The sequence below is a fragment of the Gossypium raimondii genome, chromosome 10 (assembly GCF_025698545.1).
Source record: "Gossypium raimondii isolate GPD5lz chromosome 10, ASM2569854v1, whole genome shotgun sequence".
In the NCBI taxonomy this organism is placed as follows: Eukaryota; Viridiplantae; Streptophyta; class Magnoliopsida; order Malvales; family Malvaceae; genus Gossypium; species Gossypium raimondii.
This window is the reverse complement of record NC_068574.1, coordinates 20,887,384-20,901,352: the sequence shown is the minus strand read 5'-3', so window position 1 is coordinate 20,901,352 and position 13,969 is coordinate 20,887,384. Positions and strand designations below refer to the sequence as shown.

At 30.8% G+C, this 13,969-nt stretch overlaps 1 long non-coding RNA gene and 1 pseudogene across 1 annotated transcript; both read right to left on the bottom strand.

Moving 5' to 3' along the window:
• Positions 1 to 3,829: 3,829 nt before the first annotated feature.
• Positions 3,830 to 4,451, bottom strand: LOC128034148 (uncharacterized). Its single transcript, XR_008190258.1, has 2 exons — positions 4,196 to 4,451; positions 3,830 to 4,048 (listed from the first exon to the last, which is right to left on the bottom strand). It is a non-coding gene; the product is annotated as an uncharacterized LOC128034148 (long non-coding RNA).
• A 3,667-nt stretch (positions 4,452 to 8,118) lies between these two features.
• On the bottom strand, positions 8,119 to 9,379 carry LOC105778047 (F-box/kelch-repeat protein At3g06240-like; annotated as a pseudogene).
• Between the last annotated feature and the right edge of the window lie 4,590 nt (positions 9,380 to 13,969).

The following is a 13,969-nucleotide window of genomic DNA, read 5'->3' as shown; positions in this document are numbered from 1 at the left end:
AGATATTACTTGTTTTTATGCCAAGCTTGAGGTTTAAGGCAGAGTTGAAGTACGTAAAGGGATCGTCAGGGTAATCAGAGCAGGTTCCATGCCTTTCCCATTCATGTTCCCAAAATTGGTAGATTGCAGCCAAGTTAAGACCATCAGTCAAGTTTGGCCATAGTGACGTTAAGTATACTTCAATTGGACGCAATTTAATCTTTCAAACAACAAAAGATTTTATTAGAGAACTGTTTAATTAAATTCAGACCACTGATATACTTGTAACTCTTCCTTGCAATCCAAGTGAAATTGGAAATATCAACACCAGAACTCGACACCATCTCTCACTGTCAAGTATTAAGCACGAGGCAAACACTTTAGGTCAACATTCCGTAAATCAGCAAAACCACCTTCTCACAATATCATTCATCTTTTTGTTACTTTGATAAAGGTATTATCACCAACATCACCAAGCTCTGAACTAGCAAATAAATCCAACAACAGCAAAAAGCACCTCAAGAAAGTTTTAACAATAGTTTTGAAGAACATCTGTGCAAGCTTGATATCCGCAAAAACATCATTTAAGCTAACAATCTCATTAACAAGCTTCATATTTTTTTATTCATAGTTACTCAATATATGAAGTTATGCGATAATATTTTATTAGAAAAACTATATTGATAGTCACCTAACTATCAAAAACTTTCATTTTAGGCACCCAAAATAAAAATATTGCAATTTAATCACCCACGTTACATAGTTCAATCATTTTGATCACTCACATTAAGATCACAAATGACAAGTTGATGTGGCAATTAAAAATCAGTATAATAACAAATTTAGCACTCAACTTTTACATATTATATCAATTTGGTTACATATTTACAAATGATCTCAATTTGATCCTAATTCTAATAAATACATAAATATTTTCAAAATAATAAAAAAATTAAATTCTATATTAATATTAAATAAATATAATTATATTAATATTAAATAAAATAAAAATCTCTCACCCTTGTCCCTCCCCCCATCGTCCTCATCCTTATTTATGGATTCATTCACTTGTGACGTTCATAGTGTGACATACATTAATTCTAAGTGATGAGCACTATGTATGTGTGACTCATATACTTTGATGTAAGTAAAAGTTTAAGTTCAAATAGATAAGAAGTCGAAAGCCGGTGTGTTGAGTTTGATGTAAGTAGAAGTTTAAGTTCAAATAGATAAGAAATCGAAAGCTGGTGTGTTGAGTATACGACTTCTGTAATATGTAACAACATTCAAAATAGTAGATTTTATATTCCAAAAAATGGGTAAATGATATCATCTCACCCTTGTCCCTCCCCCCATCGTCCTCGTCCTTATTTATAGATTTATTCACTTGTGACGTTCATAGTGTGACATACATTAATTCTAAGTGGATGAGCACTATGTATGTGTGACTCGTATACGTTGATGTAAGTAAAAGTTTAAGTTCAAATAGATAAGAAACCGAACGCTGGTGTGTTGAGTATACGACTTCTGCAATATGTAACATCATTCAAAATAGTAGATTTTATATTCCAAAAAATGGGTAAATGATATCATTTCATCGACCTTATATGATAAATGAAAAGTAAATATGGTCATGGGTTAATTGTCTTTGTGATAAATGACTTAATTACTATTTGATAGTAATTGATTTTTAATGAAGGAAGATGTAATGGTTACCATGAGATAAAATAAGATCATTTTGGGAGAACAAATTTATCCCAAAGAGATCAAGGATATCCTATGAGAGTAACAAACTTATGACAATGTTATTGGACAAGCACTAATTGAGTAGCTTTCGTAATGGTATGTAATGAAGGAGAGCTCAATCATAATATTATAGTGAAATAACTTTGTATCTAAATAAGTTTATAATTAATAGGTGAAATTTTGGAACTTAATTATAAATTGTAACACCCCAAACCCGACCTGGACGTTATGGCCGAATTTGGAAAAATTACATTAGTTTGTTTAGAAACTTTTGTTTTAATCAAACTTAGTTGTGAGTTTAAAAAGCATAAAACTTGGAAGAACTCTCACAAACATTTAGAAAAGCTTAATCTAAAAACACTTATCTCAAATCCCGAAATTTAATTCAAATTTGCTTGCTTCGAAAATACCAATTTTGAGCAAACCTTTTCCGGTTAATGCTAATATTTGTTAAAAACTAATTATTTATTTACAGAAAAATACTTAATTTGCAGTGAAATTTTTTTCAGAGTTTTAATTTTGTAAACCGAAATTCATTTTGTTAACTCATGTGATTTTGCAGTTTCACATTTGAAAATATCAACTATCGATGATTTAAACAAAAACCAAAACAAGCCAAAAAAAAAAAAAAACCAGATTATAATCTCAAAAGTCCAAAATTGAAAATTATGAAAATCACCATATTTTAATTAACTAAGAAAATAATCCGAGCTCCCGCACGCCGTCCAATCCTAAGACAGAAGACCACCTGAAATGTATTAAACAAACAGGAGAGCTAGGAGCTCAGTGTGTAACTCGACCCACAGCATAATTTTTTTTTTGACAAGCACATATGTAAAGGTCATCATAAAATTTTACTTATAATGTACAAACATCATATCAGAATATTGTATTACTAGAAACATATATCAGATCATAAGGTCATATTTTCCGACATATTTCGGATCAGAGTATCATATTTTCATAGATATATATTAGACCAGAATGTTATGTTTTCAGAAGCACATATATCATATCAGAATGTTATATCAGACCAAAACAAATGTAGATACAGATCCTACCCCTATCCGCTACACACCAACTCCGTCCAACAAATAACACCAATTAGGAACACAAAAGTCCATCTATCCAATCACACCAGGTCGTAGCGATATGTCACTCATATAAGTGCAGCTGAGCTGCCAAACAAAAAATTGAGGTAATCCGCCAAAAGATGCAGTAATACTGCCAAAATCACACTTCTCCCGTTGCATATCATATCCCACGCCAATGTTCATGCAAATACTAACAGACATCATATGCACAAATGTGATACATACTTTTCACATTAGAACATACTAACAAATTTATCATATTACAGATCATATACAAATTTCATATTTTAAACATACTTGCAATTGTAACACATACCTTATGTCTATCATGTACATTCACAAAATATCATATTTCATATTTTAGAATCATATTTAAGACAAATGGATCCCACGAAAGGTCTAAATATAAATTTCAAAGTCTAACAGGCTTAAGTGGAATTTTTTAGAAAATGGGCTCACATGCTTGTGTGGCCCTCACAGACCAAATGGCCCAACTCGTGTGATCCACACGGCCTGGGACACAGTCTAACACACTCAAATTAGATTAAAAATACATAGGTACTAAATTTAAAAAAAAAATTATTAGACTTAGATACTAAATAATATATTAAACCTATATTTATTTAGGTGAATTTAACATTCTCCGCAAGTAAAGCCCAAAACCTTTTGAGATTTGAACACATAAAATTTAAACATTTTGGAATGATAATTAAGTTTTTCGGAAGTCATCAAATAAGAATCTATTTTCTTAACTTACGCAAATTAATACTAATGGTTATAATGCCATGAAAAACAATTCATTTATGCTTTATTTTAATTTCATGGTTATTCAACATAATAGTATTATAATATTGATTCCATTCTTCAATATGTAGAATGGTTTACTTTAAAATATTTAATACAAATGTAAATATAATTTCAAAAGTTTAAGTTCAACTTCGACTCAGTAAATTTTTTTTATGTATGAAACCTGTGGTTGTTTGTCCCAATAATACTTCATCTTGTTTCCCTTGTATAAAATAAACTAATGGCTTTATTTAATAGAAAAAGAAACTTACACACCGTGTGACACACACGGTCTGGTACACGGTTGTGTGTCACACACGGTCTGGCACACGACCGTATGGCGTCGACAGACTAGTTTTTGACTTTCTTTCGTTCGCTTTTTTGAGTTTTGCCTTACACCTGATTCGATTTTGATGTGAATACAACCACGAGGCTTTCGGTACCTAAGAACGTCATCCAAATGACCAATTACAATTATGATTCACATAAATTAATCAAAGATTGATCACAAACGAACTAATTAAACCCTTCAGGAAAACACATTAATTGAACCCTTACTACTAAACGAATAGCAACTACGTGAAGCTTACATCGTTGGAGGAACATCAATCGTCTCTCAATCTTCCCCTAACACGTATCGAATTAATTAGTTAACATAACACATGAATTTTCGCACCACAACCTCGATATTCCAACATCCCAAACGCCCAACGAACACTTTCAACAAGAAAAATGAATAAAAACGATAAGACCTTACCTCTACAGATTGAAACTGACCAAACGGAAGCAGTAGAATCAAAACCGATTGAAAACGATGGCAAAAGGAGAAAAGAACTTAAGAAACAAAAAGAAAAAATGAAGAGCAAAACGTGAAAAGAAAGAAAAGAAATAATAATAAAAACAAAACAAAACAAATGGGAACGTGGGAATTGGGGAACTTTGGGAAAAGAAAATAAAATTAAAATAAAAGAATATATATTACTTTGCACACACGGAGACTCGAACACATGACTAAAAAATAAATTAAAACCTTACCACTAAATCACTAATCTCATTGTTGTTATTAATTGAACGGAAATAATATATAAACAAGATGTTTAAGGATAGGAGTTTAAGGAAAAAATAGAAACAATACAAGGAAATAGATTTGAACCCAAAACTTCTTACACACAAACCCAACACTTAACCATTGAACCAAATTAATTCACTTAACAAAGTTTTTACGATCTTAACTAAAAACCAGAACGCAACCACTCTTGGTTTCACTAACCCAATTTCTTCTAACCTAATTTTTGGAGTGTGACATAAATGATTTGAGCCATAATTAGATATATTCAATCGGTCCCTTTGCTAACTCGTTGAAACTAAAAATAAATTGCATGTAGAATTAAATAAAAAAAATTAAGAAGTTGCTGAATTGCTATACTATCAATATCTTAGAGCTTCATGAATCCTTGAACGACACAACAGTAGCATTGACCAACAACCTCTACACCCCTTGGCCAGGTAAAGGTACTTTGTGTGCTTTTTCTTTCTCTTTTGTTTATGATGCCCTTTTTACAATTACTACACGTAATTGGGTTCCAAATAGTCAAAAGATACTGTGAGTAAAAGAACGATAATTTTTTGAGAAAAATGGTTGATATGGTAGAGTTTGACCTTGGTCAACTCATATTTGATGAAATAACAAAGCATGAAATGAGGGTGTTCACTAGGTTCTTGTTGCCTTACCCCACTTTAATCTTTCAAGTTCTGTCCTTCCAAAACCCAAGAATTGTATGTGCCACTAAACAGTATGAGAAACCCGCACTTGAATTTAAGTTTTCCACAAATGTCTTGAAAGAAAACATGTTGTGAATGAACCAGAAGAAGTCTCAGACTCTGATTCTGAAAAGGCTAAAAAGGAAAAGACTACTTCTCAGGGAGTGCCCAGTGTTGTAGGCATTGTTTCTATCCCTAAGGGCATTGGGGCTTGAACCATTACTGACCTTCGAGCTTCCATAAAATTTAATCAGAGACATTATAATAGGCTGAGAGCTGAAGCCAAAGCTATCAAGAATATGATTAACAAAGAGAGGGCCTTGCCAGCTGTTCTCCTAGCCTTGCCTGATGATGAATAGGTTGGCACTTTGTCGACCAAAAAAGGGGAAAATGTAAGAGGTGTTGGAGGCTATGGATTGAGGGGTGAGATATCCAAAGGGGACGATGTTGATATTGTTTTTGCTGAATTAAGTGGGAGTTATCAATTTTTTAACTTTATTGAGTTATTGGGAATATGCCAATGGTAGCTGAGATTAATTGATGATTAGAACATCCTATATTGTACAGGTTTTGTGCATGACGTGATTTTATGAAAATAAAATCACTTAATAGAGTCTAAATTAAAATTTTCAGCAATCTCTCTCAATATAAACAATAAGATTATTTGCAAGAAAGTGATTCTTCATTTTGTTACTGAAACATTATTGACAATTTTCATCGTTGAAAATGCTCTTTTGTAGTTGCAGTTGAAATAAGAAGAGTCAACAGAAAACAGATTAATCTATCAAGAAGTAAATATACCTTTGAAATCTATATCTCTACTAATCCTTGACAAAGATCATAAATTGTAGACAGATTCTGCAATGTATGATTTGGAATATTTTACTTATAATGATGCAAATACTTCAAGATTGCTTTCTCTTACTCAGTGAAATCAAGAGGGTAATATTTTTCCACAATACAACAACTATCATCCATATTGAAAGATTTATAAGCATCCATAAGATCCAAAGTGGAGTTAAGGGTAAAAAAATCAATTGTGTTTTCATTAAATCTACTATTTCGCTCAAGAAATTGAGAATCTATAGCAGCATTGAATATATCAACCTAATAATGGTGTTCCATATCGAAATCAACATGTTGATTGAGAATCTATAGCAACATTGAATATATCAACCTGATAATGGTGTTCCATATCGAAATCAACATGTTGATGACGATCACGTTTTATCACATATGGAGAATCCATATCAAGAACCTCAATATTGTGGTTTTTATAAAATGCTTTCACAACTTCCAATAAATTGTCCCAACCATCTTCTCTCAACTTTTGTATCCCAGTTTTGGTGCTTCAGACTAAGTAAATAACATTTAATATATCTTAGGATTTTTTTTTTTTTTGTAGATGTTGGCAACTAATATCTGTAATACCCATTATCTCTTTCACTAGATGTAAGATAAAAACAAAATCAAAAGATGTAATCTTCTTATATGTTGCAGCTGCATCTTCACAGATAATATAATTGGAGTCACTTTTAATAACATTTTCTAGAACAGAACAAGTAGCATCAAACATCATTATTAAGCTACAAACAAAATTAAAATGAGAGCTTCAACGAGTTTCTCCAGCTCATTTCACAGTGCCAATTTGGTTAAGTCCTTTACCAGTTTCAAGTTCATCAATTGCCAACATATTTGCAATTTCAATTTCTTGGGCAGCTTGTAATTGATCAGGACGTTTGCAAGAGGCACTAATTATATTAACAATAAGTTCAAATTAGAGAAAAAATTATGAATAGGAATTACCTCCTGAGAAGCAGCAACTAATGCCAACTGAAGTCGATGAGCTTGAACATAATATGCATAGGGACAATCATTTAATAAAAATAATCAGCTAAAGAAATTTTGATTTTAATAAAAAAATAAAATATAATAGTTAATTAAAAATTATCAATAACATATATGTTTTTGAAAGATAGGATACAAGTAATCAATTTTCATGAAAGTAAGATTGCTAAAAGTTGTAAATCTAACATTGTTGGATTCTCTAACATGAGGGAGGCAAGAAATTGAATGGTTTTTGGCTTTCTAATAATCGTATTCAAGCTAATATGGACAGGTTTAATTCCCATTTCTTATATTAGGACATCAAACCAACGTAAACACGGTGATATCAAAACTCAAAAGACAGAAATACACCATTTTTGGAAGTGAAGTGAAGAAAACTAGCTGATAACGATTCAGGATATAAGTATAAGCTGCCCCAAGTTGCATAGGCAAGCAATTGGGAATGGAAATTGTAATCTGTATTCAGTGGATTCCTAGAAAACAAAATTATTTGAACCAATTACACTGTTTCATTTGGATCTAAAAGTATAGACAATAAGCCATGATCATCACCATAATAGTTCCTATTGTTCAACATTAAATTACATTCAACAATTTGAGACACCTAGCTCTCTCAACAACGATTCGTGTATGAAATGCACACCATATCCAGCATGTATATGCACCTGCAGATCGTGATATGCAGGTTATTCGATCTGCAGATAAGAGTTAAGAACTAATTGATTCTCTAGGCAGAAATCTAGCAAATTCACTGAAACAACCAAAAAAAAAAAAAAATACAGACAAGGCAGAGGCTAACATCTTTGGCATATGTATAGAACGAACAAGAACAGCATTTTTGGAGAAAGACAATATAGTCGACATAAACTGCATATCAAGAGAGCAAATCCCATGAAATCTTACCTCTTCTGTTGTAGTCCCCATCCGTTTTCATATTCAATATCAATTTGATGCGTCTCCAGCCGGCCGACGTATTATAAGTTCCTTGAGCTCGGATCTTCAATCGATTGGAACCAAGCTCTCAACATAAGCAATGATCTGCATCGTTTCCTGATAAGCATGGATACCAAGATTTTTAAGCTCTCGTGTGGAGGGGTCAAACAACACGAGTTTATGATCCGAGCTCTCGAGAAATAATTCACCATTTTTCCATAACCCCAAAGGCCTCTCAACTCCAAGAAGAGATTCAATACTAAATTGTTTAGTCCATGATCCATTCATAACCCATAAATCAAAAGATTTGTCAGCCCCTCCCCTTGGGTAGACAATAGCACCAAGCAGTCCATTGAAGTCCAAAAGTTCCAAATAGTATTCAGCTAAAGACCCACCAAATTCAGGCAATGGTAAAGTAGAAAACTTTTCATTGACCATATCAAATGAGAGAATAAGGCGATCAGAGTTCCCAGTTGCCCGCCAATAATAAAACCCATTTACGTAATTATTAAACAAAGGAGATCCATAGGGTTCAACCCCAGGAACTGAAATCTCCTTCCATGAATCGGTTTTAAGTGAATATAGCTCAACTTGGTGGTCCCATTAACCCTTCATCTTCATTCTCTTCAAAAAAATTACTAACAAAATTTACCACTTTGTAGTCACCACTTTGAGAATCAAACCCAATACCGAAGCAATCAAAACTAGTGGAATCTACTGAAGGAGGGCGTTGGACTGTGGATTGAGGGAGAGATTTAAACTCTCTAGTTGATGGGTTCCAAAGGGCAACCTTATCAGCATCATGTAAACACAATAATCCATTACAAGGACCTGAAACCACAGGAGCATACCAACAATCCTCGAAAAAGGGTAAGTGGATGTTGTGTTGTGCCGAAAAGTTTTGGCCTTTCTCAATTGAAAGTTGAGAGAAATAGTAGATGTCATCACGGGTGTTACCCTGACAACGTTTGAGGAGGAGATTAAGGTTGTTGTTGTGGAGGTTGTTTCGATGATGTTTGGTAATGAAATGAGGGGTTTGAAAAGATGAACACCAAGGCTTACATACGCACCTGAAACGTGTCAAGGATTTAACTGGAAGCTTTGACAGAATCTCCAACATCACCATTTCTGGTACCTCAACTCTAGTTTCGGGCATCTTCCCTCTCTATCTTATCTATTTCCTCTATATTTTGATGAATGATTTCTATTGGGGGAAGACAATGGGAACTAAAATAGAAAAAATAAAAATAAAAATAAAAAACAAAAAACAGAAGGAAAAGACAAAATTATAACAAATTCAAAATTTGGGAGAGTTTAAACAAAAAATTTAACTTCTTTTAAAATATGAGTTGGGTTCAAATTTGAATGTTCAAGTTTGGCCCGGCCTAATTTTTTTTAAGTTTATAATACTTTATATTATGTTATTTTATATATTATGTAATTTAAAATACGAAAAAAATTTATACTAAATATATAATACTACTCTAATATAAATATTAAAATAATGTTAAGATGACTATATAAAAATTTCAATATATAAAAATGCATAAGATTATTAAATATTAAAATAATATAATATAAATATTTTTTTAAAAAAATTTAAAAAATAATATAAACGGGCCTAAAATGAGTTTCGGTTAATCTTTTGTAAATATAGACAGATTTGGATAAAACTTTAAGCCCAAATTTCAAGTTGGATCGGACTTCAAGAAATATAAAATATGTTAATATAAATTCATGCGCACCTCTAATAAAAAGTAGCATTACACGTTTTTCTTAGTTGGTATATAGCAATAACAAAACAATGTTGAAGATGTGAAAGAAAGTGGAGGTTAAATTTTGTTATTATAGTCTTTGTACTTTGTGAAAGTTATGGTTTCAGTTATTAAACTTTAATTTAATCAATTTTAGTTTCTATATCTTTTGAATTGATCAATTTTAATTTTTTACTTTTCAATTTTAAAATTTTAGTTCTAACTCAAACAAGAGTAATTAAATTCGTTTGGTTAAATTCAATTGCTAGTCATGTACTATGTATACATTTATATATTTAGTCCATATTCTCAAATTTGATAATTTTAAGTCTCTATACTTTTTAAAATTTGAAATTTCAATCTTTACATAAAATACATTCATTAATTCATTAATTATATTTTTAGTGAATAATATATGGAAATAACTATTTGACATAGCATTATGCATAAGATAATATGTTTGTCACATCATATTTTGGAAATAACATAACTTAATAAATTTAACAGTTATCATTTGATGAGGACTGAAATTTTTAAATTTGAAAAGTAAAAGGGTTAAAAATGACCAAATTAAATTATAGTGACTAAATCCACAACATTTGTAAAGTATAAGGACTAATAACTAAATTTAACTTAAAGTTGAACTACAGTCAATGTTGTTGGACTACAATGATGGCCCGGCATGGCCGAGCCCTCTGGTAATTCTCAAAACCCAAGAGCTTATCCTGGGTAAGATTAGCACAAGAATGGCCATATCTGTATAAAAATGCATATATTAAATTCAGAGTAAATTAAAAAGGTTAAAATATGTTGTTAGTCCTTTATTTATATAATTTGAGATTTTACACTTCTATTTTAAAAGTTAAAAATTCAATCTTCCTACTTTTTTAATTTAAGAATCTTAGTCTATTCATTATCGCTATTGTATTTTCTGTCAAAATCTATCTGTAATACCCAATTTTAGCCCGGGCTCACAAAAAAAAAACCCAAAATAATATCATTTGGCCCGATCGGTATTGTCCATTACTTGAAAAGGTTGAAGGTCCATCTACAAGCTTATGGAAACATAATCTTCAGGGATATGCAATCTTAGATATGATATGCAATCTTAGATATAATATATAATCTTAGATATGATATGCAATCTTAGATATGATATATAATCTTAGATATGATATGCAATCTTAGAAGATATGATTTTGTAATCTTAGACATTTAATTTGTAGATACCCTTTAATCTCAGCCGTTGATGTAATTGATCTGTACCGTTGGATTTGGGGAGGCTCAACTATAAATAGAGGCCTCTCCCTTCATTGTAAATTGAAAAAAAAAAGAGGAGGAATAAAAAAAGAGAACGATTGGCAGTTTTTTATAGGTGGCTTACTATTTTTTCTCTTTTGATTATTTTTTACTTATTTACGATTTTAAAAAATGGGAAAAGGTGATACCACTGCGAATTTTATTTATTTTATTTAGCCCCTCCGCCTTTTAATGTTTTTGCAATTAAGTTTTTTTAATTTACCCTTTTATTTATTTTTATTTCAATTTGGTCTAATTTGAACGGCGTCGTTTAGAGGAGAAGGGAAAATTACCCTTCCAGCCCCTCTATGTAATTCGAGTGTTCAATTAAGTCCTCCAGACTTTATTTATTTGCGAATTTACCCCGGATCTTTACTGGCGATCCAATTTACTCCATTTTCATATTTTCTTTAAAAATCAATATTTTTGATAATGCAATTGTATTCTTTTAATTTTTATTTTATAATTCTCATATGCAATTATTATTATTATTATTATTATTTTTATATGTATATTTAAGCATGTATTTATGTTTTTTTTCAGATACTTATATTTTATATACACATGTTTAATTTATTTAATTAATTTTAATATTATATTAATTGTTTAAAACTTATGTATTTTTTATGTGTACAGTATATTTTTTTATTCGCTTATTAATTTATGTTTGCATATTTTTATTATTATCTTGCCTATTTATTTGATATTTTGCACGTCATTATTTTGTTTATTTATTTGTTTATTCATATTATTTCTATGAAATTGTTGTATTTATTATTGATATTTGTTTAAAGGGCATTCATTCACATATTCAACATAACATTACCCTATCTCTTATTTGATTTTAAAATAAAACGCTTCAAAATAGAGGTAATACTCGTATTTAGGATTTCTCAAGGAAATTGAGCCCTAACGTATTGGGTTCCGATTTTTTTGAAAATCTAACAATCGAGGATTTCTCTTTAATCAAAAAAAAATAAGAACTCATTATTGGGAATTCAACACGTTGTGTCTTAACGTATTGGATGTGACGCATTGATTTCTCGAAATGAATATTTTTAAAAAAAATAAAAAATGAAATATTCCGAGTTTGGGATCTTAGAGGAATTGTGCCCTAACGTATTGGGCCGCGATTTCTTAAATCTTGAATAAATGGATATTCTTTTACATTTTTTATTGCACTAGTATTTTGCCCTAATTCATTTTTGGGGAAAATTAGAATGTCTTGCCTAACGTATTGGGTGTGGTATTTTATTTCTCTGAAATGATAAGGGTCTTAATACGTAACGTTTTAAGTTTTTGCTAAGGATTACAATTTTCAAATTTTCGACATTAAGACATTAATTAATTAACTAGGTACCAATTTTTGGGCGTAATGAGGGTGCTAATCCTTCCTCATACGTAACCGACTCCCGGACCCGTTTTTCTAAAATTTGTAGACCAAAGTCATTTTTAGGTGACCCAATCACACCTTAATAAAAGATTGGTGGCGACTCCCAATTTTCATTTTTTAAAGTCGACAACCTAAAATTTTTGTTTTTTTCAAAAAATGGTTTCGACACTATCAATTTAACATGTTTATTTAAAATCAATCATATGCCATGTCATATAAAGACAGCCTAATCAAAATTCTAAGTTGACAAATTTTGACAGAAAATGCTTAAGATTTTAATGATTGGACTGAGATTTTAAATAAATAAATATGAGGACTTAATTTTAATTTTTTAGTACATGGATTAAATTACAAATTTTGAAAAAATTCAAGAACTAACATCATATTTTAACCAATTAAAATCTCAAATTATTGGTCATCTAATGTACTAGGAATGTAACCCAACTATGCAGGGCTTGTCTTTTATTTTTACTAAACTAAAAAATATGAATAAAAGGACTTCAAGAATAGGGATATAAAAGAGGATACCATAAATTACATAGTAATCCTCAAGAGCAAATAACTAAATCAAAATTCATCAAAATATTATTAAACAATAGTTGAAAAATACAAAAATAACACTTAATTTGATGACCACTAAACCTTTTTTTAACAATTCAATTATATGTTTTGATTATATCTGCTCTTTATAACACAACATTTAGAATTATTCATAGCCACTCCCCAACCCAACCCAACCCATAAATAGGAGGATAACACGCTTCACTGAATTTAAACACACATCCTTCTGCATTAGAACAATGCTCATACCAATCGAGTTAAGACCCAATCGATCGATATCACTAACTTGATAGTATTAAACATGGTTTTTGATAAACAGAAAATACAACCATGACAAAAAGTTAAAATATGATTTAAACAACCTCTCATATCAAGTATAATGAAACCATCCATAATTTATGAAAACTCCTTGAAATTAGGACATCATCCCATATTGACAAAAAATGAAAATCCCTTCAACAAATTCAAAAACTAACCAAGCACCACTAAAACAATAAAAAGTCACTTCTAATCACCATACTCACAAATAACAAATCCACAACTCATGAATACTCCTTGAAACTAAGACATCACCCAAATTATGATAATCTCTTTAGAAAACTGATTACAAATTTGTTCAACCTATTGAAACCAATCATCAATTAAATCATAGAAAAACCATTGAGCAACCAATGGAAGTAGATAGAGCCCCAAAAAACCATAATCAGACTATAACTTGGTTTCTTGGATAAAATGAATGTGAATATGAATATGCACTCTTAATGGAACCTCCAAGTCTTGAACACTCCAAAAAACTATTTTTATGTAGAAGTGAC